This window comes from Zingiber officinale, chromosome 2A (assembly GCF_018446385.1).
Source record: "Zingiber officinale cultivar Zhangliang chromosome 2A, Zo_v1.1, whole genome shotgun sequence".
NCBI classification, from domain to species: Eukaryota; Viridiplantae; Streptophyta; class Magnoliopsida; order Zingiberales; family Zingiberaceae; genus Zingiber; species Zingiber officinale.
In genome coordinates, this window is record NC_055988.1 from 61,942,461 (window position 1) to 61,965,882 (window position 23,422).

A 23,422-nucleotide genomic window follows, 5' to 3' on the forward strand; every position below is an offset into this window, starting at 1 on the left:
AGAGTAGTTGTGACAATCAAATACTAATTCCACTTTCTTTTCCCACTCCAAATATGCGTCTGGATCACTTTTGCCTTGAAAAGAAGGAATCTTAAATTTGATATTTCCCAAGTTTCTATCAACATAATCAGTCATCCTTCCCCTTCTACCACCAATTCTGATGCCACCAGATATGCCACTAGAAACTCTATCATCAATGTCCTCAGAAATGCCATCATCATCATCATCGTTGTTGTCTTCACGGTTATATTGCCTTGAAATTCGTGTGGGAACTCTACCAGCTTGGCTATTTTGCAATTCAGTAATTACAGCATCTTGTCTCTCCAATCTGTCGAGGATTTGATTGAATCTGATTTCCATGCATTCCAAGTGTTCACTACAACAAAAATAGCTTTTCGCAGCTTGCTATTAACAGCGCACATTAAAAGCATGCCGTTAATAGTATTATTAACGGCGTGCATATTGTGTTGGGTTCTTCGGGCCGCGAAAACCGCTTTTTCGTGTCGCGGAAACCCCGAGTCACCCAAAGCCGTAGATCCGTGCAAAGATTCGTAAACAAAACTTTTCGAAAAACCTTTTCTTGTACGAGTTTGTAAAACCTTTAGATCTACACTAGATAAGGGTTATACCTTCGAAGCGTGCCTTTCGCTTATCCCGCTCGTCCAAGGAGTTGGCGGATCTCTAGACCGTCAAGCGCCGGTCCTCTAGAAGTATCCACACAGACACGTAGGTGGAGAAAACCTCACACAAAGGTGTGCTAGAACCTTGGTGAGATTCGGCCAAGCAAGGAGGAGAGGGAGAGGGAGAGCTTGAGAGGAAGAAGGAAGATGATACACCACTTGAATGAAAATTAATTCTCATACAAAATCCAAAGTGGCCGGCCACTCTCATCTAGTGTAACTCCCACATTAATTCCAATTAATGTAGAGATCATTAAGAGTTGTAACCACCATGAGATGGCACTCTAGGATGATGTGGATCAACACTATTGGTCCACATCTTGCCACCTCACTAAATGACATGGCAACAAGTGTAACCTCCTCATTTAATGTGGGCCGGCCACATTAAATGCTATGGAGGCTTGTAACCTCCATGAGGTGGCACACATTGATGATGTGGAGCAATCCTATTGGTCCACATCTTGCCAACTCACTAGTGATGTGGCAAAAAGTCAAGTCAAACATGACTTTTTCTCTTCCTCTCAAATCAAGTCAAACGTGATCAAATCTCTCTCATGGTTGATCTAATCCAACCATATGATTCAAGCCAACTTAATATAATGAATCTAATTCATTAAATTAAGTTGATATAATGAGTTATAATCTAAATTAGACTCATTGAATACATGAATCAACTTGAGTCCAACTCAATTAGCCCAATTTGGATTACTCTTAATCCAATATGATTCATCAAATGAATCTAATCCTCTTGGTTCATCATATGAACCAAATCTCCATCTAATTGTCCTTAGTGTGTGACCCTATAGGTTCTTGTAACGTTGGCAATGCCCTAAACCCATTTAGGAGCATAAATAATGAGCGGTATCTAGCAACACATCATTACTACCCAAGTTACAAGAATGTCGAGATCCGACATCACCTTGTGACTACCAATTGTGACTCCTCACAAAATATATGACATTGTCCTTCTATCCTAGACATCTAGATTGATCAATGTGAGGCATAGACCGTGTCATCCTCTAATCAATCTAAATCTTGAACTCCAAGTAGACTCACTCGATCAAATGAGCTCAACATCTAATGTTGACTCATTTGGGCATGGCCATGCACTTAGTGGTCTCACTCTATCAAGAATAGCGATGTCGCTCCCGTCATATGGGAGGGATAGATCCCATCTACATCACTCACATCCCTCTGCATAATTCGTTACATACCCAGTAATCGCCTTTATAGTCCACCCAGTTACGGGTGACGTTTGACAAAACTAAAGTACATAACTCCTTATGTAGGGATCCATGGTGACTTCAGGTCTAAGGACTAATAGTCATACTAATAGCCACATGAGAAAGTATATGACACTCATATAACGATCCATGATACTTTCTCATGGCGGGTCATTCAGTATACATTCTCCAATGTATACCCATGTGTCAGCTTGATATCTCTATATCCATGACTTGTGAGATCAAGTCATCGAGCTGACCTACATGCTAGTCTTATTGCATTAACATTATCCCTGAATGTTAATACTCGACTAGGAATGATTTAGAGTAGTGTTCCCTATATCATCTCACTATCGATTCAACCAATCGATTGATATAGATAAGAACCTTCTACTCAAGGACGTTACTATACTTATTTTATCTGGCACTAATACAAATAAGCATAATAACCAAAACCAAAAGCCTTAATATATATACAAGAATATGATACAATGAGTCCATACAATCATCAAATGATTGGCTCTAGGGCTCTAACTAACATATTGATGCGCGCTGTTAATAATATAAACTTAAAGAAGGAAAAAAATTACGTCTAGATATTAACAGCGCACATTAAAAGTATGCCGTTAATACTATAAATATTTAATAACAATAACAGCATGCAAAAATAAGCACGCTGCGAATACTTTTTAAAATTATTAACGGCATGCAGCATGCTGCGATTAGTTTAAAAAATAATAATAATAAAAAATTGTTATTTACGACCATGATTAAAAGGAATGTGTTTTGACCCAGCATGTTTTGACCAACTTTAATTTTTTTTTTAAATTATAGTTTAAAAGATAGTTATCTTTAAAAAAAATAAATTAAAAAAAAATATGTAAATAATAAAAAAATACATCCAACCCCAAAAGCCGATCAATAATAAACATGGTTAAAAAAAATAAGTAAAAAAAAACTTAGAGTAAGTAATTAAATAAAAATGTAATAAGTAAAAAAACACAATTAAAATAAAAAAAAATGCTAGGTTAAAAACATAAACCGGATCAAAGCCGCCAAAGCCATCGCTGCTTCCTCTCCCACTACAGGAAAATTGATCTATTGTGATATTATCTTAATGACACTTATTTCTAAGTGTCATAATAAATACCTTATAACGACATTTATTTAAAAATAATACAAAAATAAAATAAAATATCATGTTAGATCCTTTATCTTGACATTTCTAATAAATGTCATTATTAATCCATTAATAATTAGTTTAATCTATTAATAATTAGCCTTAGCAAAAATCCAAACCCTCGTCCGCACTTGTCACACCCTCCGCACTTTTCCCTACGGCTCCGAAAAACTTCTCACGCTGCACGCTGTAAGATATCGGAAAATTTAAATAATAAGGTTATTTGGGAAATAGCCTTATAAAAATTTTGCGGAATTTTTAGAAATTTTCTCGAAATTTTTCGGAGCTCGTACGACTGGTTTTAAGGGGACAAATTGACGACGCGGATAAAGCCTGTTTGGGATACCCATTTAAGTGAGGAAATATTTTATTTATATAATCCTTTTTCCTTATTTTCTTTCCCAAACGCCGAACCTTTCTTCCCCAACCCCTCGCGACCCGACTTCCCTCTCTTCTCTGTTCTCTCTCGCGGACGATCGACGCCGACGGAGCAAGGCTTCAGCTCCGACGATCTTTTCTCTGCCGGAATCGACCCTTAAGCTCAGATCCAGCTGAAGCCCTTCTCCTTCTCAGTCCAATCTCTCTCTTCTCTCACGCGGAAGATCCGACGCACCCGACGCCGACAGAGGGCAACTGCTTTCCGACGATCTGGGCCTCTTCGCGTCGCCTGAGGACCGTCTCCGGATTCTTGAAGGTGCTGACGCTGTCCAAGCTCTTCCGATGGAGCGATCCCTTCCTCGGCCGGTTCTTACGCGTGAGCGACGATGGCTAGGTGTCTAGGGTACGGTGCAGGGCTTGGTTTTGGTTGTTTCCGACCAATTGACCCTTCGTTTCCTCCTTCTTGAGCTGTTCACATAACGATCCATGGCTCCTCAAAGTGGATCGGATTGGGCGATACCTTCTAGAGACAACCGATTGAGGTAAGCTTAGGTCTTCTTCTCTGTTACTGATCCTCTTCTTCTTTTCGGTTGAATTAGGTTACAGATTTGGAGATGTTGGTATCAGGGAGGTGTTCTTGAGCTGTCGGGAAGAGGCTAGAAGGATGGTTAATTGATCAGTGATCTCCCTGCTTGACCTCCTGTTTTGATCCGATTGATTCCAATGAGGTTGAGTGCTGTGGATCAACAAGCACGACTGTGAGGTGAGGTTATGTGTACTGTAGGTGTTCTTGGTTCTGCTCTACTTGTTCCAGCATCAACAGTAGCTGTGATTTGAGGTAAGGTGTAGGAATTATGGTTAATTGGATTACTAGATCAGGTTGTATGATTGGTATATCATTAGTTGATACATGTTGTAATTAGTTGTTGATTGTGTGTTGATTTATTTAGTTTAGAATTAATCTAATGGATAAGAGTTCATCTCCTCTTAGGTTTGTGTATATCCTAATTCTCCCATGTTTCTACCTCTTTTTCTAACAATTAGGATAAGAGTTCTATGATAGAGTTCTAGGTTTTCCATACTTTATTTTCTTTTTTTTTTTTAATATCTTCTTTGTTTTGTTCTATGATAGAGTTCTAGGTTTAGTATGTATATTATCTTGATGACATATTAAACGTTTTCTTTCAACTTAGGTTCCTGCAATCTCTATGATTCATTTGCAATCTAGTTTATTGAACTATCTCTCTTATAACAATAGCAAATCTGTTTGGCACAGGCCAAAGAATGATCATATTTATATACTGTTATCCATAAAAAAAATTAACTTTGTGGCAATTACATGATGGAAGGACATAATACCAAGGAAAAACTTTGTTAGTTACCTCTACCTATTAAAATATAATGATAGGTTTTTTCAAGTTTTGTAATTTTGAGTTTTGTAAAACTTGTGTGAATAATACATGATATTTATTTGTTTAAAATATAATGATGTAGGAATCAATTTTTTATATGTGATTTTCTTTCTTGGTAATCAAAAAGTTAACTTGCATGTTTGATTGTTTTGGAGATTTTTTGTCTTAATGAGTGATCCACCTTTGTTTAGAACCCTCCCAAGCTGGCTACTCCTCTATTTGATACTAAAATGGCAGAGGACCCTAAGATGACATACATAGACCTAGATAATCTTCAAATTGTGTTTTGAACGAAGAGGTATTTACTTATATTCGCAAGCATGTTATATATAAGTCTGCCACTAGATTCATGTCTTTAATGTACTGTTGAATTGATAGCAGTAATTCTTTTCCGCACAGTAGTGTTTGGTCTTGCATTGTGATGACGTCTGAGTGTTGGCTTGGTCTCTGTTGGCTTGCTACATATCTAGAAAGCTCCATGATTTGTGCTAAGGTAGTTCTTCTCAACGAGCATATCTGAGATGGAACTTCCATGCTACTTGCTTTTCCGAGTTTGATTTGCTGCTACAAGATCGGAAAGATATTATGTAATTGTTGTTCCTTCTGGTCGAACAGTTTCACTTTTCCGTCTTAGTTTCTTGTATGTTCTTTGTTAAATAATTACGTGGATTTAATTCTTATCGGTAACAGCTGAAGCGTATCCAATTTGGATTTTCCAGCTCAAAATATCAGTAGATTTGTTGTGGTAGTGCCTTAACAGGATTTGAGACTTCTCCATTCAGGTAGGTTATGCTCGTTTGACTCACATTATGGTAATTATTTTTAATTTTTTATAATTTAAGTAATAAGTAATGATATATGTATCTTTTGAATTGTGTCGTAATGATTTTGTATATATTTCTATATTTAAGGAAAAGACAAGTCCGGTAGATACAAAAATTACAAGATTGCAAGTTTGGATTGAAGGTCACAAGAAAAAAAATGGGGAGCCTAGTACTCAAGCTGTTGGAGAGAAAATAGTAAGCATGTCCACTCATTTTAGATTCCTTTAGTATTTTATTTCACTGATCTTGTTTTTCATAAGAATTTATACTTAAGATCTCTATTTATACAGCCTAAAATGTTTTTCTGTACCTCCTTGTACATGTGTTCAAGCTGTTTTTTACTTGTGAGTTGGTACATGTGTTCAATTTCAGGTGGACCTAATTTGACCAAATGATGAAATGCAGTTTCTCGATGATGCAATAGGAAGCACGGTCGCATGATTATCTAAATTTATAGTATTGTGTGATTGATACATATTATACTAATTTGTTTAGATTGTAAGTTGAATTGTTGTTATGTAATTGCTAGTTTGTTAGAGATTTCATATATTGTTTTAGATGTTTTGAGTTTTTGTGGTATAATGAAAAGCTATGACTTTTATTAATTCTGTATGGATTTGATTTGTACTAAATTTATTGTAAAATTTTAATTTATTATTTTTGTCAATTTTTTTTAATATAGTTAAGACCATTAACAGCATACGTTTGCGCGCTGTCGATAGTATTTTTCGCAGCGCGCAACGCACGCCGCGGATACTATTATTCGCGGCGTGCTTTCCGCGCTGCGGAAAATACTATCTGCAACGCGCAAAGCACGCCGTGGATACTAGTATCCGCGGCGTGCGTTGCGCGCTGCGAAAAATACTATCCGCAGCGTGCAAAGCACGCCGCGGATAATAGTATCCGCGGCATGCTTTGCACGCTGCGGAAAATACTATTCGCAGTGCGCAAAAGCACGCCGCGAATAATTTATGACTTTCAACAGCTTTTAACTGTGCAGCGCGCTATGCGCGCTGCGAAAAGTGAATTTGCGTGCTGCGAAAAGCCACTTTTGTTGTAGTGGTTGTCTCAAGGCACGTTGTTCAAGTGTTTCTCTAGGTCTTGCTTCTTCTCCACTTGTCGCGATTAATGCAATCTATTGTCACTCGATCACTCAACTCGCTAATGTTAGCTCTTTAAGGAACTTAGAATTGTGGCAATTCCTTGTAAACGCTCGTTGACTGATTGAAAATCCCAAAGGTATAGGATAAAAGAAAGGAAATGATAGAAGAATGCAAATTGCAGAATTGAAAAATTAAATTAAGTTCAGAAAGGAAATTTGCTAGAATTGAATCTAGGCAAAACTTATTCGAATACGGGACTAAGAGATAAGGATATTTGAAATAAGAACTGAAAAGGATCTTGCCAGAACTTAATTTAGGCAGGTGTAGAATTAAATCTAGGCAAAACTTTAAAAGAAATGCGGAATAGGAAAGTGCAAGTATATTAGGCAAAACTTTAAAGGAAATGCGGAATAGGAAAGTGCAAGTATATTAGGCAAAACTTTAAAGAAATTGCGGAATTGGAAGGTGCAAATATACTAGGCAAATTATTAAAGAAAAATGCAGAATTGGAAAGTGTAAATATAATAGGCAAAACTTTAAAAGAAATGCAGAATTGGAAAGTACTAGTATAGAAATAACAATTCCCTACACTCAACTTTTTTTTTTTGAATTTCGGCCCCTTTTTTTTTTGCCGAAAAAAATAATTTTTTTTTTTGAATTTCGGCATTTTTTTTACAATTTTATTTTTGCCGATTTTTTTTTAAATGTCAACTGTTTTTTTTTTTACCGAAAATTATTTGCTAGCACCAAGATGAATAAAACTCACTAGGATTGAGATGATAATGATAAGCAAATAATTTTGAACAAATTGACAAAGTTTCAAGCACAAAGAGGGATAACCAAATCGATTTAGAAAAACTTGGCTCTGATACCAAATGATGTGAACCCAACGAGAGAGATATCTCAAGAACCCACAACGAATTGAAAACAGAAAGAAGGAAGGTCTAAGTCGATAAGATGGATGAAAAGAAACCTCGACCCAATGCTTAGAAAAGCACGAACCTTGGTATAAAAGATGGAAGACGCCACAACCTTGGGATTGAGGTTGATAAGTCTTCGAACGCCACAAGGAGATGCCTTGATAAGTTCAAGTTCAATGAAGAACCAACAAGCGAGAGCCTCACCGTGTTTAGATTGAAAAATATATCAAAGATACATGTGTGGCCGTCACCCCCTTTATTTATAGCTATAAGGTGACCAAAAAACCCTAAAATGCCAAAAGAAAGCCCATTTAGTAAAGGCCCATATAGACTACTTAGCCATTTTAAGCATATGGCATTATTACAACCCAAATAAAGGTAAAAATGAGTCCAAATTGAGCCAACATATCCATACTACATAGATATGAAACTTAAATAGTAATTAAGCTCATCTAAGGCTCGAATTAGGTTGACTAAGCCGGATGACTTGCTCTTGGTCAAACCTTCTTCAATAGTAGCTTTGGCCTTCACATCTTCAATTAGCACATTAAGTACTTCCTTCATCTTTTTAGCCCTAACCCTTGTAATTGGTCCTCCATTGATGCATAATGGATCATCATTAATATCTGGAGTGGATTGAGCATGACCCATATCACTAGCTTGTTGCGCAACTTGTTCTCTTTCATTTATTCCATCACAAACTTTGGCATATTTTGAGGTTGTTCCTCCTTTCTTGGAGCTGTCCGCCATGTGCCGTGAGTAGTCATTGGTTGTCCCTTCCTAGCTAATCCTCTCCTCTTGAGTTGTTCTTCCACTTTTTGTGCTTGGTGGACCATGTCCGACAGCTCAACATAATGCTGCAATTCATAAATATCAGTAATTTCTGGATTTAAACCATGTAAAAACCTGGCCATAGTGGCTTCCCGATCTTCATTGACATTAGCTCGAATCATGGACAACTCCATCTCCTTGAAATATTCATCCACACTTTTGGAGCCTTGAGATAACCTTTGAAGCCGCTGATATAAGCTTCTATAATAATAGTTGGGTACAAACCTCCTCATGAGCACTTTCATCTCCTCCCAAGTGGACACAGGTTGCTCTCTGTTTCTTCTCCGAGTCATCACCACTTGATCCCACCAAACAATAGCATAATCAGAGAATTCAATGGTAGCTAACTTCACCTTTTTAAACTTTGAGAATTCATGACAGTCAAACACCATTTCCATCTTAGTTTCCCATTCCAAGTAAGCTTCTGGGTCATTTCTTCCTTGGAAGGTTGGAATCTTCATCTTAATCCCTCCTAAATCATTATTTCTTCTAGTTCCGTTTCTATCTCCTCGATGTCCAATCCTGCCTCGATTGTAGTTTTGCTCATCAAAGTCTTCCACAATAACCTCTTCATCTTCTTCGACATCAATCCCTTGGGCATGTCTTCGTTGTGGTCTAGTAATACGGTCTTGTTGATGTCTTCTTGGTGTCCCATCCTCCACCCGATCCAACCTCTCATGGATAGATTCTAATTCCGCCCTCATCATCCGCTGCATCTCCCCCATCAATGCTTGTAATTGCAGGTTCGGAAGTGGCCTAGCCGCCTCATTTGCTCCATCCTCCTGGTTGTTGGACATGGCTGCAAAATGAAAGAAAACCTCACAAGCACTCAACTCACGTTTGGGTGGTAGCTCTCAATTGATGATATCTCCCAGTTCTTGATCAAACTCTAGAACAAATCAGCATATCACGTAGCAATTCAAAAGATACCACCGAAACTTATGATGGCAGAATTTTAAGAGAAACTGAAAGAGTAGAAGTTTGAGAATAAGGAAAACAAGAAAAGAATTGTTGAAGACAATTACTTCGATTCACACAAGCAGTTCTTTTTTTGGCACGTTCTTCTTCTTTTTTTTTTGCCTTTTCGATGCGCTCTTTTTTTTCTTTTTTTTTCCACGATTTTTTTTTACTTTTCGCTGAACAACAAGTAAAGATAAATTTGCACTTGCCTTTGAATCGAAGCTCTGATACCAGATGATATGAACCCCACCAATAAATGTGATGGAACCCGAAACAAAGGTGGATAGAACCCCAAGAACTAAACGACAAGAGTGTGATCCTTGACCCGTAACCAAGAATTGGCACGAACCAAGCCTACGAAGGAAAGAAACGCCACACCTAGGGGTGATAAGTTTCGATGGGTTGAACGCCACGAGACTCGATAAGTTCAGCAAGTTCTTTCAAGAACTAAGAGAGCACATAATTTCACCAAAAACTAAGTTGCTTCATACTAAGATGTCCCTCCCTTTTATAATGGGAGTGAACAAGGAAAAATACAAGATAAGTACATGCACAATTAGAGTCCCAATGTTGCATGTCTCATGCAAGCTATCTAGAAACCCAAAACAAAATAAATGCATGCACAATTAGAGTCCCAAGTTGCATGCTTCATTAAACAATCTAAAATACTTAATTCTTCATGCATGAATGAATTCCCATGCTTTGCATGCTTATTAGCGTTCTTCTGTTAAGCGCGGCCAGTCATGGATGGTTATGCCCGATTACATGGATTAGGCCACGACTAGCAGTTGCGATTATCTTAGTTTCTCCTTGCTCATAGTCCTCCCAATGTTTTTTGATTAGCCCATTTAGTGCTTCCTTGAAACGCTTTGCTCGTAGTCTTGTAATTGGGCCTTCTGGAAGTGATAACTGATCTCTCCTATCTTCAGCCCTTGGGCATACATCATCTTAGGCTTTTCATCTTACATAAGCCTTTCATAAAGATATCATGATAGCATGAGGTGCACATAACATAAAGCATATCATAAGGAATCATAACATGATGGTATAAGTGCACATAACATAAAGCATATCATAAGGACTCATAACATGATGGCATAAGTGCATATAGCATATCATAGGAATCATAACATGATGGCATGAAGTGCACATAACATAAACCCTATCTTTCTTAGTTTGGCCGAAACTTACAAATCATGGTTCTAGGTTTCTTTTCAACAACATCTAAGCATGAACTTTAAACTTAGATCACCACCTAACAAGTGAGACTCTTAGTAAGTATAAATGAGCTCCTAACCGTAATTCTCAAACCTTGGCCGAAACATACAATCATGGTTTTTAGGTTTTTCAAGCAACATTTAAGCATGAAGACCTTAACTAACATTATATAATGGATTACACATCATGAGAAATCACAAGCTAGCATACTTTAGGTCTTAAATTTTTCCCTAATCCCTTTATCTCTTCTAGGCCGAAACCCTAAGAGTTTGGTGCTAGTTTCTAAGCAATATAAGGCATGAAACTTTAAACTAACAACATATAATGGGTTACACATCATAAGAAAACATAAGTAAACATAGTTAGGTTTCTAAATTTCCCTTAATCCTCTTATTCTTTCATGGCCGAAACTTTAAGGGAGCATGATCTAGATTTTTAAGCCACATAAAACATGAAAACTTCATACTAACATCATATATTGATTTACACATCATAAGAAATCATAAGCAAGCATAGTTAAGTTTCTAAACTTCCTCTAACCCCTTTATCTCTTCTTGGCCGAAACCTTACAAGCATAAATCTAAGTTTCTAAGCAATAGATAGCATGAAAAACTTTAAACTAACAACATATAATAGGTTACACATCATAAGGAATCATAATCAAGCTTAGTTAGGTTTCTAACTTTCCCTTAATCCTTTTATTCTTTCATGGCCGAAACTTCAAGAGAGCATGATCTAGATTTTTAAGCCACATAAAATATGAAAACTTCTAGAAATCATAGATGTCCTCTTAACCTTATTTCCTCATCTTGGCCAAAATCTACAAGGTAAGATCCTAGGTTTTAAAACACATATATAACGTGGAAGCTACTTGTACTGCAGGTGAGGGGAATACTTACATCCTCTCGCTTGATTCTCTAAGAAAATGACCTTGCCTTGTGAAATTTTTCTTTAGAGAGGACTCTTGGCTTGAATTCAACACAAAGGAAGGAGCGAGCTTAGGGTTCGGTGGAGAGAGGAAGGAGGAGGAAGAAGAGGGAAGAAGAGAAAATGAAATTTTCCATTCCCTTTCTCCTTTTATTCCAAATGAAAGGAAGAAGAAAAAAAATGAACTTTTCCTTCCCTTTTCTTTTACTCATCCTAAATGAAGGGAGAAAGCAAAAACCCTCTTTTCATTGGAAGAAGAAGAAGAAAACTTGAACTTCTCCTTCTTAGTGAAGAGAGCCTTCACTTTCCTTACCTTTAACTATCTTGTCCCTTTTCTTTCTAACAGCACACCCCTGTTGGGGCTACTGGTTATGACATTCATGCATCTAACAAGAGGTCCAAGGTTCAAACCTTGGTCATGCCTCTTTTCGGTTCTATTTTTCTTTGTTTTTTTTTTTGAAAATCCACATAAGGCTCATTTTTAATCATGCATAAATCTATATGAATTATTAGAGATCCTATGGGTGTTACAAGATGGTGCACCTATCATAAAACTAGCAGTCATCATACTGAAGAATGTTTTGTTTTGAGAAATAAAAGAGCGAACAGGGAGCGCTACCAAAGGCAAAACTATTATCGGCAGCAGTACCCTAGGCAGCAAAGTCCGCTCAAATTGGAATATTGCCCGGTCGAGCCTCGACAGGATGCATTACCTACCCCGGCCGGTACAAGTCAGGTGTCAGAGAAGACTCCGTCTGAAGCCATGATAGCCCGATAAGAAGAAAACAAGAGTAATGCCGCTCGGGGCAATATCAGTATGATCGCGGGCAGGCAGATTCTAATAGGGCTAGAAAAGCACATGCACGAAGACTTGAGATTCATGTTGTGGGATGCAGCATGGAATGAGCAGCTGGTCCGGAGATAAGTTTTGGACCTAGAGATCTTGAGGGGGTAGAAATACCCCATGATGATGCATTAATAATCAAGGCTGTGATAACCAACTATACTATTTCTTGTACCTTTATAGACACCGGTAGTTCTGTCAATATTATCTTTAAGAAGGCTTTTGATCAATTACAGATTGACCCGAGCGAACTTCAACAGATGGTAACTCCTCTATATGGATTCACGGGTAATGAAGTATAACCGATTGGTCAAATAAAGTTGGCCATATCTTTAGGGGAGGAGCCCCTAATGAGAACAAGAAGATCTTATTTCATGGTGGTGGATGCCCCGTCCTCTTATAATGTGATACTGGGTCAACCGGCTCTAAACGAGTTTAGGGCGGTCATTTCTACTTTCTGTCAAAAAATTAGATTTCCTGTTGATGACCAGGTTGGGGAAGTGCGAGGTGATCAGAAAGATAGCTCAAAAATGTTATGTAGAGATCATTCGGACTGAAGTTAATGCTGCTTGAAAAATTCAAAGAATGGAAGTCAATGCCATTCAGGAAAAGCCGCCTGTTCTGATTTATGAAGAAAAGGAAGAAGTCCAAATTCAAACAGGTCGACCTGAAGCTACTACATATATTGCGGCCGATCTTGATCCCACTCTGAAAGTCGAACTGGTGCAATGCCTGAAGAAGAATAATGATGTGTTTCCCTGGACGCCCAAAGTGGTCTCGGGCGTTTCTCCTGCAGTAATGGAACATTCTTTGCATGTCTTTTCAGATGCCCGACCGGTTATGCAAAGGAAAAGAAATTTTAGCGCAGAGCAGAACCAAATCATCAAGGAAGAAATAACTAAACTTATGGAGGCTGGCTACATCAGGGAGGTACAATTTCCTAGCTGGCTAGCTAATGTGGTCTTAGTCTCTAAGCCAGGAAACAAATGGCGGGTATGCATTGATTTCCGGGATCTCAACAAATCTTGCCCAAAAGATTATTATCCGTTACCCCGGATCGATCAACTGGTAGACTCTACTGCTGGGTGTGAATACATCTCTATGCTAGACGCTTATCAGGGCTATCATCAGGTCCCTTAGCTAAGGAGGATCAAGAAAAGGTCAGTTTTATAACATCTGAAGATACTTATTGTCACAATGTTATGCCCTTCGGACTAAAAAATGCAGAAGCAACTTATCAAAGGCTTATGAATAAGGTCTTCTAGAGCAGATTGGAAGAAATATGAAAGTGTATGTCGATGATATCTTATTTAAGTCTCTTCAAGCTGTTGATCTGTGCAGGGATGTAGAGGAGACCTGCAAGACATTGAGGCAATATGGGCTAAAGCTAAACCCGAGCAAATATTTATTCGGATCAAAAGGGGGAAAGTTCCTGGGGTATATGGTGTCCGAGCGAGGAATAGAGGCCAACTCGAGCAAGGTCAAGGCACTTCAGAACATGGAGCCGCCGCGCAACATGAGGGAAGTGTTGGGTTTTTCGGGCCGCGAAAACCGCTTTTCGCATCGCGGAAACCCCGAATCACCCAAAGCCGTAGATCCGTGCAAGGAAAAATTTCGAAAACACAAATACGAGTTTTATACTACGATCTACAGTAGATCTACAAAGGAAAAACCATTTTACCTTCGATGCGTGCCCTTGCAAAATCCCGCTCGTCCAAGGTACTTGTCGGATCTCCAAAGTATCAAGGTAGATACTTCTCCAGTGATATCCACACGAACAAGGAGTGTCTCTCACACTCAAAGGATGGAGAAGAGAGCCCCAAGTGTGCTAGCACTTTCTAGAGCTCTCGGATAGGATTTAAATGGAGGGAAAAAGAAAGAAGAAAGGAAACTCTTACACTCAAGAAGTAGTCTCCTCTTTTGTGACCTTCACCCTTTCTTTCTTCTCTTGGAATACAACTCAACCACCTTCTCTCCCTTCATGGAACCCACGACCAAAAGAGAGGAGAAAGCAAGAGAGAGCTAAGGAGGAAGAAGATGGAATGAATGAGAATGAATTGCATTCACTCTCCTTCATGTGTGTGTAACCCCCTTCCCATTTAATGTGGCCATTAAAGAGGGATTTGTAACCTCCATGAGGTGTCACACACATGTGCAACCATGATGATGTGGAGCATCATCAATGGTCCACCTTATGCCAACTCACAAATGAGGTGGCAAAAGGTCAATTCAAAATTGACCTTTGATCTTCCTTCTCAAATCAAGTCAAACTTGACCAAATCTCTCTCATGGTTGATCTAATCTAACCATTTGATTCAAGCCAACTTAATATAATGAATCTAATTCATTTAATTAAATTGATTCAATGAGTCATAATCCAAATTAGACTCATTGAACACATGAATCAACTTGAGTCTAACTCAATTAGCCCAATTTGGATTACTCTTAATCCAATTTGGTTCATCACATGAACCTAATCCAATTGGTTCATCACATGAACCTAATCCAATTGGTTCATCATATGAACCTAATCTCCATCCACTTGTTCTTTGTGTGTGACCCAATAGGTTCTTGTAACGTTGGCAATGTTTCTAAACTACTTTAGAAACATAAGCAATGATGACATCTAGCAATACATCATTGCTACCCAAGTTACAAGAATGTTGAGATCCAACATCACCTTGTGACTACTAATTGTGACTCCTCACAATATGTGACAAGTGTCCTTCTATCCTAGACATCTAAATTGATTAATGTGAGGCATAGACCGTGTCATCTTCTAATCAATCTAAATCTTGAACTCCAAGTAGACTCACTCGATCAAATGAGCTCAACATCTAATGTTGACTCATTTGGGCATGGCCATGCACTTCGTGGTCTCACTCTATCAAGAATAGCGATGTCGCTCCCGTCATATGAGAGGGATAGATCCCATCTACATCACTCACATCCCTCTGCATAATTCGTTACATACCCAGTAATCGCCTTTATAGTCCACCCAGTTACGGGTGACGTTTGACGAAACTAAAGTACATAACTCCTTATGTAGGGATCCATGGTGACTTCAGGTCTAAGGACTAATAGTCATACTAATAGCCACATGAGAAAGTATATGACACTCATATAACGATCCATGATACTTTCTCATGGCGGGTCATTCAGTATACATTCTCCAATGTATACCCATGTGTCAGCATGATATCTCTATATCCATGACTTGTGAGATCAAGTCATCGAGCTGACCTACATGCTAGTCTTATTGCATTAACATTGTCCCTGAATGTTAATACTCGACTAGGAATGATTTAGAGTAGTGTTCCCTATATCATCTCACTATCGATTCAACTAATTGATTGATATAGGTATGAACCTTCTACTCAAGGACGCTATTATACTTTAGTCTATTTGGCACTAATACAAATAAGTATAATAACCAAACAAATGCCTTTATTAAAATATGATATACATGAGTCCATACAATCATCAAATGATTGGCTCTAGGGCTCTAACTAACAGGAAGCTCAAAGACTTACCGGCCGGATTACAACCTTGTCTAGGTTCATTTCCTGGTCGGCCGATCGTAGCTTCCACTTCTTTAAAATACTCCGGAAGGCAAACAAATTTCAATGGAACGAGGAATGTGATAAGGCCTTCCAAGAATTAAAAGATTACTTGTCTACCCTTCCTGTATTAGCTAAGCCTATAGTAGGAGAGACCCTCTGGGTGAATTTGTCAGCTAACGAAAACGCTGTAGGCTCTGTATTAGTCAGGCAAGAAGGGAAAGAACAACAACCTGTATATTTTTCCAGCCATTTATTAAAAGGAGCTGAGTGTAGATATACTACACTAGAGAAGTTGTCTTATGCATTGTGTTAACTGCTCGGAGGTTGCACCCATATTTTTTAGCACATGAAATTGTTGTACGCTCGGATGGGTGCTACTCAATCCAGAGGCATCAGGTCGGCTGATCAAATGGACGACTGAACTTAGTGAATATGACATACAGTATCAACCTCGCTCAGCCATCAAGGCACAAGCTGTAGCAGATTTCATTATAGAAGTTCAAGGCCCCGAGGAAGAAAATATTTGAAAAGTTTATGTGGATGGCTCCTCAACCAGACAAGGTAGCGGAATTGGTGTTCTTCTTATATCTCCAAGGGAAGACAGACTCCAACTTTCTATCAGGTTGAATTATAGAGTCACTAACAATGAAGAAGAATATGAACCATTGATAGCTGGATTGCAAGCCGCTCAGCATATAGGAGTAGCTCGGGTCCTCATCTATTCTGATTCTCAATTAGCAGCCCAACAGCTATAAGGTAACTTTGAAATTATTAACGATAGGCTCAAGTTATATGCCGAGGCATTTGATAAGTTGAAGTCTCAGTTTCAAGAAGTGAATATACAAAGAGTTCCTCAGTCCGAAAATCAGGTAACAGATGAATTAGTTAAGTTGGCTTCTACTATAACACCATGGAATTTGGATTGGCCAGTGGAACAGACTCTGTTAATATCTTGTATTGAAAGACAAGTTGACGTAGAAATACAGGGCGATTGGAGGGCACAAATCATATTGTACTTACAACAGGGCATTCTTCCCAGTGATGCAGAACAAGCAAGGATATTTAAGAAGAGAGCTACTCAGTATACTATGATAGGGGAGCAGTTATATAAAAGAGCTTTCTCCCGACCTTTGCTAAAGTGTGTTAGCACAGAAGATATACAATTTATTTTACAGGAGGTTCATCAAGGCTCGTGTGGTAGTCATATAGGAGGGAGATCCTTAGCTCGTAGAATTTTATTAGCAGGATATTTCTGGCCTACTCTACACGAGGATGCTAACAAATTGGTAAGAACTTGTATTTCTTATCAGAAACATCAAAATATTTTGCATCATCCTACGCAGTTATTAAGGACCTCCATAGTCTCCTGTCCCTTTGATCAGTGGGGCATGGACATAGTGGGCCTATTTCCTATGGCAGCTGCACAAAGAAGGTTTTTATTAGTAGCAGTAGATTATTTCTCTAAATGGGTAGAAGCGGAACCACTTGCTCGGATTACTGAAGATGCAGTTATTAAATTCTATTGGAAAAATATCATATGTAGATTCGGTATCCCTCATAAATTGGTTTCTGATAATGGAAGGCAATTTCCAGGAGACAGAATCCTAGATTGGTGCAAAAGTTATGGCATTATTCAGGCATTCACCTCCGTGGCATATTCACAAAGTAAGGGTCAAGCAGAAGTAACCAATAGAGAAATCATAAGGGGCTTAAAAACCAAACTGGATCATGTTGGAGGTAGTTGGGTAGATGAATTACCCAGCGTTCTTTGGGCCTATCGTACTACACCTTGAGAAACAACAGGTATTACTCCTTTTCAATTAGTTTATGGAGGAGAAACAATAATTCCCATTGAAGTGGGAGTAGAATCTGATAGAAAATAATTAGATGATGAAGACAATGCTGGTCGACGACTCATGGAGCTAGACTTGATAGAAGAAATTAGAGACAGGGCTACAGCTCATCTCACCTCATATCAATAACGAATGAGGCAAAATTATAACAGAAGAGTTATCCCGAGATTTTTTCAAGTAGGAAATCTGGTATGGAAGCGTGTTAAACCCGTTGGGGATGTCAGCAAGTTAACACCACAATGGGGAGGACCTTACAAAGTGATAGAAAAACTCGCATCGGGTTCATATTATCTCCAGGATACTAAAGGAAGAATTCTCGAGCGTCCTTGGAGTGCAAAGCATTTACAGCCTTACCGAAACTTACAAGATCACATCATTCAAGTATGCTTATAGTTTATGTACTGCATTTCTCTTAACGGATACAATGCGAGACAAACGTCGCCTGAGAAATAAAAGTGGTTCAGACAGTTTGACAATTATTTGCTTAACCTTTGTAATGTATTCAAGCGACCAATGATTGGGAACCTTAAGGAAGGACTTATCCAATTGCATAGTCGATCGGGAAATCTCATGAAGTAACTCGGACGGGTCTTCATGGAAGGAACCGGAGACATTAAACTATCACAGAACATAGTCGATCTGGAAATCTCATGAAGTAACTCGGACGTGTCTTCATGGGAGGAACCGGAGACTTTAAACTATCACATAACATAGTCGATCGGGAAATCTCATGAAATAAATCGGACGGGTCTTCATGGGAGGAACTGGAGACTTTAAACTATCACAGAACATAGTCGATCGGGAAATCTTATGAAATAACTCGGACGGGTCTTCATGGGAGGAACCGGAGACTTTAAACTATCACAGAACATAGTCGATCGGGAAATCTCATGAAATATCTCGGATGGGTCTTCATGGGTGGAACCAGAGACTTTAAACTATCACAGAACATAGTCGATCAGGAAATCTCATGAAGTAACTCGGACGGGTCTTCATGGGAGGAACTGGAGACTTTAAACTATCACAGAACATAGTCGATCCGGAAATCTCATGAAATAACTCAGACGGGTCTTCATGGGAGGAATCGGAGACTTTAAACTATCACAGAACATAGTCGATCGGGAAATCTCATGAAATAACTCGGACGGGTCTTCATGGGAGGAACCGGAGACTTTAAACTATCACAGAACATAGTTGATCGGGAAATCTCATGAAGTAACTCGGACGTGTCTTCATGGGAGGAACCGGAGACTTTAAACTATCATAGAACATAGTCGATTGGGAAATCTCATGAAGTAACTCGGACGGATCTTCATGGGGCGAACCGGAGACTTTAAACTGTCATAAAAGCATAATCGATCGGGATTATATTGTCGACGTAAATTCAAAGTCATACAAATTTTTTCACAAAAATCATTTGGTATTCCACGCTGAATCAAAAGCCAAGGTCCGAGGGGAATTCCATACATACATTACATTTCCTAGCCGGAGGCCCGATTACATGGAGCCCTTTATTTAAAATCAACTGGAGTATTATATTCAGCTAAGAGCTCAGAAATCCCATGAAATTCCTCATTTAAAATCGCTCGGAATTACCCGTTCTTCTGAAGTATGAATGATACTCGGCACATGCGTAGCTGAGTGAAATTCAGGGAGATCGTGGGAAATTTTACTGCTCAAAGTTATATGGTCAAGGAAGATATTATCGACAAAGGAGTTTGATCCTGTCTGAGAAGCTTGGCAAAACGGAGATCCGGGAGAAAAAACCTATTGATGGTGAAGAATAATACCTATGGAACGCCGATCCGAGAAACCCAAAGCAGATCCAAGAAGATGAAACCACGGATTGTCCTTCCGATGCAAAGTACCAATGGTGATAAAGAGATTCGATTGAAGAAAACCTAGATCCAGAACTCCTGAAGCTTCCAAGGTTTCCTGCGCACCAGAGACCAACCAACACTATCGTCAGTGACCTAAGACCGGGGTGGGAATTCCTGGCTAGGCCTTCCGACGCTCAAGTTAGTGATCTCTCTTTGTGTGGGAAAAGGAAGAAGAAGATGAATAGTAGTTGAAAAACTTGGGTTATCAATGTGCGCAATGATGTGAACTTACCTTGCCAACGGAGAGGATTTCATTTTTTATACCACTTCATATAACCTCCGTAGTCATGAAGTGGACCCCGGTTTGTTAGAGTTTGTTATGAGATAACGTAAGCTGTGTACTTGTGGTAAATGACTTTTAAGGAATCTTTTTTGTACCCCAGATGTACCTTCTTTGTCGTCTAGTACCTGCAAAATAGTCTAAAAACACATCTCCCGCCAAATATATAATACCTGTTATACAATCACATACTGCAAATATCTTCATTAACTACTTTGTTTGAAATATTTACTTCTATCCTATTTCACAAGTCCTTTTAAAGTGTTTCTATCGTTCCTACTCGCCTCTCCTGTTTTTGCTATATCATAGATAGCTTAATATAACAATGTTCTTTGTATCGGTCGAAATTGAACTTAACTAGCTTTGGTCAATTATTATTACTTCTCATGAGGCTCCTTAGAAAATGCCTGTCCGTGCCCCTCTAGGTCTATTATCCCAGCTAACGCTGGGATATATTTTATTAAGTATGTAATCTTGATCAATATTGGTATATCTTTTCAAGGTATTATCCAGCCCGGCCGATATTGACCTTCCTCTCTGAAGGTATATCTCGATCGATATTGGCCTGCTTACTTTGGAAGTATATCCCGGCCGATATTGGCCTTCCTTCCTGAAGGCATGTCTCGATCGATATTGGCCTGCTCACTCGGAAGTATATCCCGGCCGATATTGGCCATCCTCTTTTGAGGTATATCCCGGCTGATCTTAGCCAACCTCCCTGGAGATATATCTTGATCGATATGGGTCTGTCTCCTTGGAGGCATATCCCAGCCGATATTGGCCTTCCTTCCTGAAGGTATGTCTCGATCGATACTGGCCTGCTTACTTGGAAGTATATCCCGGTCGATATTTGTCTTCCTTCCTGAAGGCATGTCTCAATCGATATTGGCCTTCTTACTCGGAAATATATCCCGGCTGATATTAGCCTTCCTCTTTTGAGGTATATCCCGGCTGATCTTAGCCAACCTCCCTGGAGGTATATCTTAATCGATATGGGTCTGCCTCCTTGGAGACATATCCCGGCCGATATTGGCCTTCCTTCCTGAAGGTATATCTCGATCGATATTGGCCTGCCTCCCTGGAGGCATATACCGACCGATATTGGCCTGCTTTGCAGGAGGTATATTTCGATCAATATTGGTCTATTTCCTTTGAGGTATACTCCGGCCAATATTAGCTTTCCTCCTTGGAGGTATATCCTGATCGATATTGGCTTATCTACTTGGAAATATATCCCGGCCGATATTGATCTATCTTCTCAACTCGTCTATCTTCTTTCCCTTCCTCACCAGGGACCCATATCACTAGCCTTCACTTCAAGTCTAGTCGAAGGAGGTGTAGCCGATTGACTAGACACAGGTCTAATTTTGTTTTTTCTTACCCGTGATTCTGCCACGGGTACTGAGGTGACCTTACAAATTTTTTGTACAACTGCTATCTTGTGAACCTGAATACAGTGATCCCATGAACCTTAGTACAGTGATTCCTTGGGTCTCTTGATCCTTTAAATAGGGCTACAACCCTCTCTTCGTTCATCACCTACCTTAGTTCTTTTCCTTCCTTGCTAACTTTTCCTGTTAAGAGTATGGCCTTGGATCCTCCTCTTTGGGGGTGACTCTTGTTGGATAAGGCGAGATCTATACATGAGTTTATTCAAGTTTCTGCTAATTCCATGGTTCGAGAAACCATCCTAAAAAATGACATTTCTCGAGATTTAGAATCTCCAACCGAAGGCGCAACTGCTCTGGAGACTTAACGAGCTTCAGAGGAATTCTCCTTATTTATGGAGGACCAACTCAATAGCCCAGGGATGTTGCTACAAACGCGTAGCCCATGTTACACTCGGGCTAGGATTGGTTGCTCTGGAAGCAGAGCTCTAGGGCTCAAACAGGGGAGAGGCTCTTTTCAGTCACCTTTGCACCATGGCCTGAATAGATTTGTCCCCTTCCCCTTGCCCTTGAGACCACCCTGCTTCATAGTTTTCTTCGTCCCGGGCAAAATATTGCCACTTCTGTCGCCCGAGCAAGCTTCCTTCGTGCTCGGTAAAGTATTTCCGCTTCTGCTCCATGGCAAGTTTGACTGCGGTGGGATTGAAATTTGTTAAGCATCTTGAGAGCTTATGTCTGTAATTTTTGTTGACCTTTTGAGACTTAATGTTTTGAGGGGAAAATGTAATGTTATGTATCTGATCAAATTCTAAATGTAAATTTAAATAATCTTTTATATTGAATTGGATAACTCTATTGAATCCTTCTAATCCATAAGAATAGACGTGATGTTGTGCCCAGCATCCACTCGTATATCCTAAACGTTGTCATTTCGACAAATATTCTTTCATTTATCATAGACAAGGTTATCCTGTCCGCTGGTGTACTTACCTATTATAGCTGACGTTATACCGACCGATATTCGCTTGTTTATCACAAACAAGGTTGTCTCGGTCGATGTTATACTTATCTATTGTGGCTAACGTTATACCGACTGGTATTTGCTTGTTTATCATAAACAAGGTTATCTCAACCGATGTTATACTTATCTATTATAACTAAAGTTATGGCAACCGATATTATAATTAAAATTATTTCGATAAATGCCAGTTTTTGTTTTATAATGACATTAGTTGGGATCGTGCTTTATGCCCACATAACTTTCCTTATTTATTTATTTTTTTCTTGTCCATAACCTGGATTTAGTCACACTCAATCCCTCTTCCTTTATTATGCCTAGTAAACTACGTCTTCACTTTAGAATTTCCTTGCTTGTGATTGGCCTTTCACTAGAAAGAGAATGTTGGAAGCGCATGATGAGGTGTTACCCACCCCAGCATGATTCGATTTGTCGCGTCCAACATAAATGCTCTTTTATGATTATGTAACACATATCTTCTCTCTCTGCCACGTCACATGAATGTTTGCCCTCTTTCTATAATCCTCAACGTCTATTGAGAAAAAGGTGTTCTGATCTAACGACGGTTGTGTATCATCTAAACCCTAAACCCTTCGTCTTGTAACACCCACTAAGCTTTTAAGATAAACATATGAATGTGGAATTTTGCCTTAGAAAAATAATAAGAAGTGAGTTGAAGCAAAAAGAAATAAAATGAAATAAAAAGAAGTGATGGTCAAGGATTGAACCTTGAACCTCTTATATTATAATTTATAGAATTAATTAGTAGAAACCAATTGGGATGGAGAGAAGATATTGATAGCAAGGAAAGGGAATGCATGATAAAGATAGGAGTAAAGATCTAAGAAGAGAAAACAAGAAAAGAGCAAGAGAAAGGCAACTTGCCTTCCTCCCTTTCTCTCCCTCTTCCTCTTTGCTTTTGCCGAAAATTTAAAGAGGA

General features: G+C 39.0%; 1 long non-coding RNA gene across 1 annotated transcript; it reads left to right on the forward strand.

Annotated features, from left to right (window-relative positions):
• Positions 1-5,279: 5,279 nt before the first annotated feature.
• Positions 5,280-5,907, forward strand: LOC122039663. Its single transcript, XR_006128311.1, has 3 exons — positions 5,280-5,366; positions 5,564-5,655; positions 5,785-5,907. It is a non-coding gene; the product is annotated as an uncharacterized LOC122039663 (long non-coding RNA).
• The last annotated feature ends 17,515 nt before the right edge of the window (positions 5,908-23,422 follow it).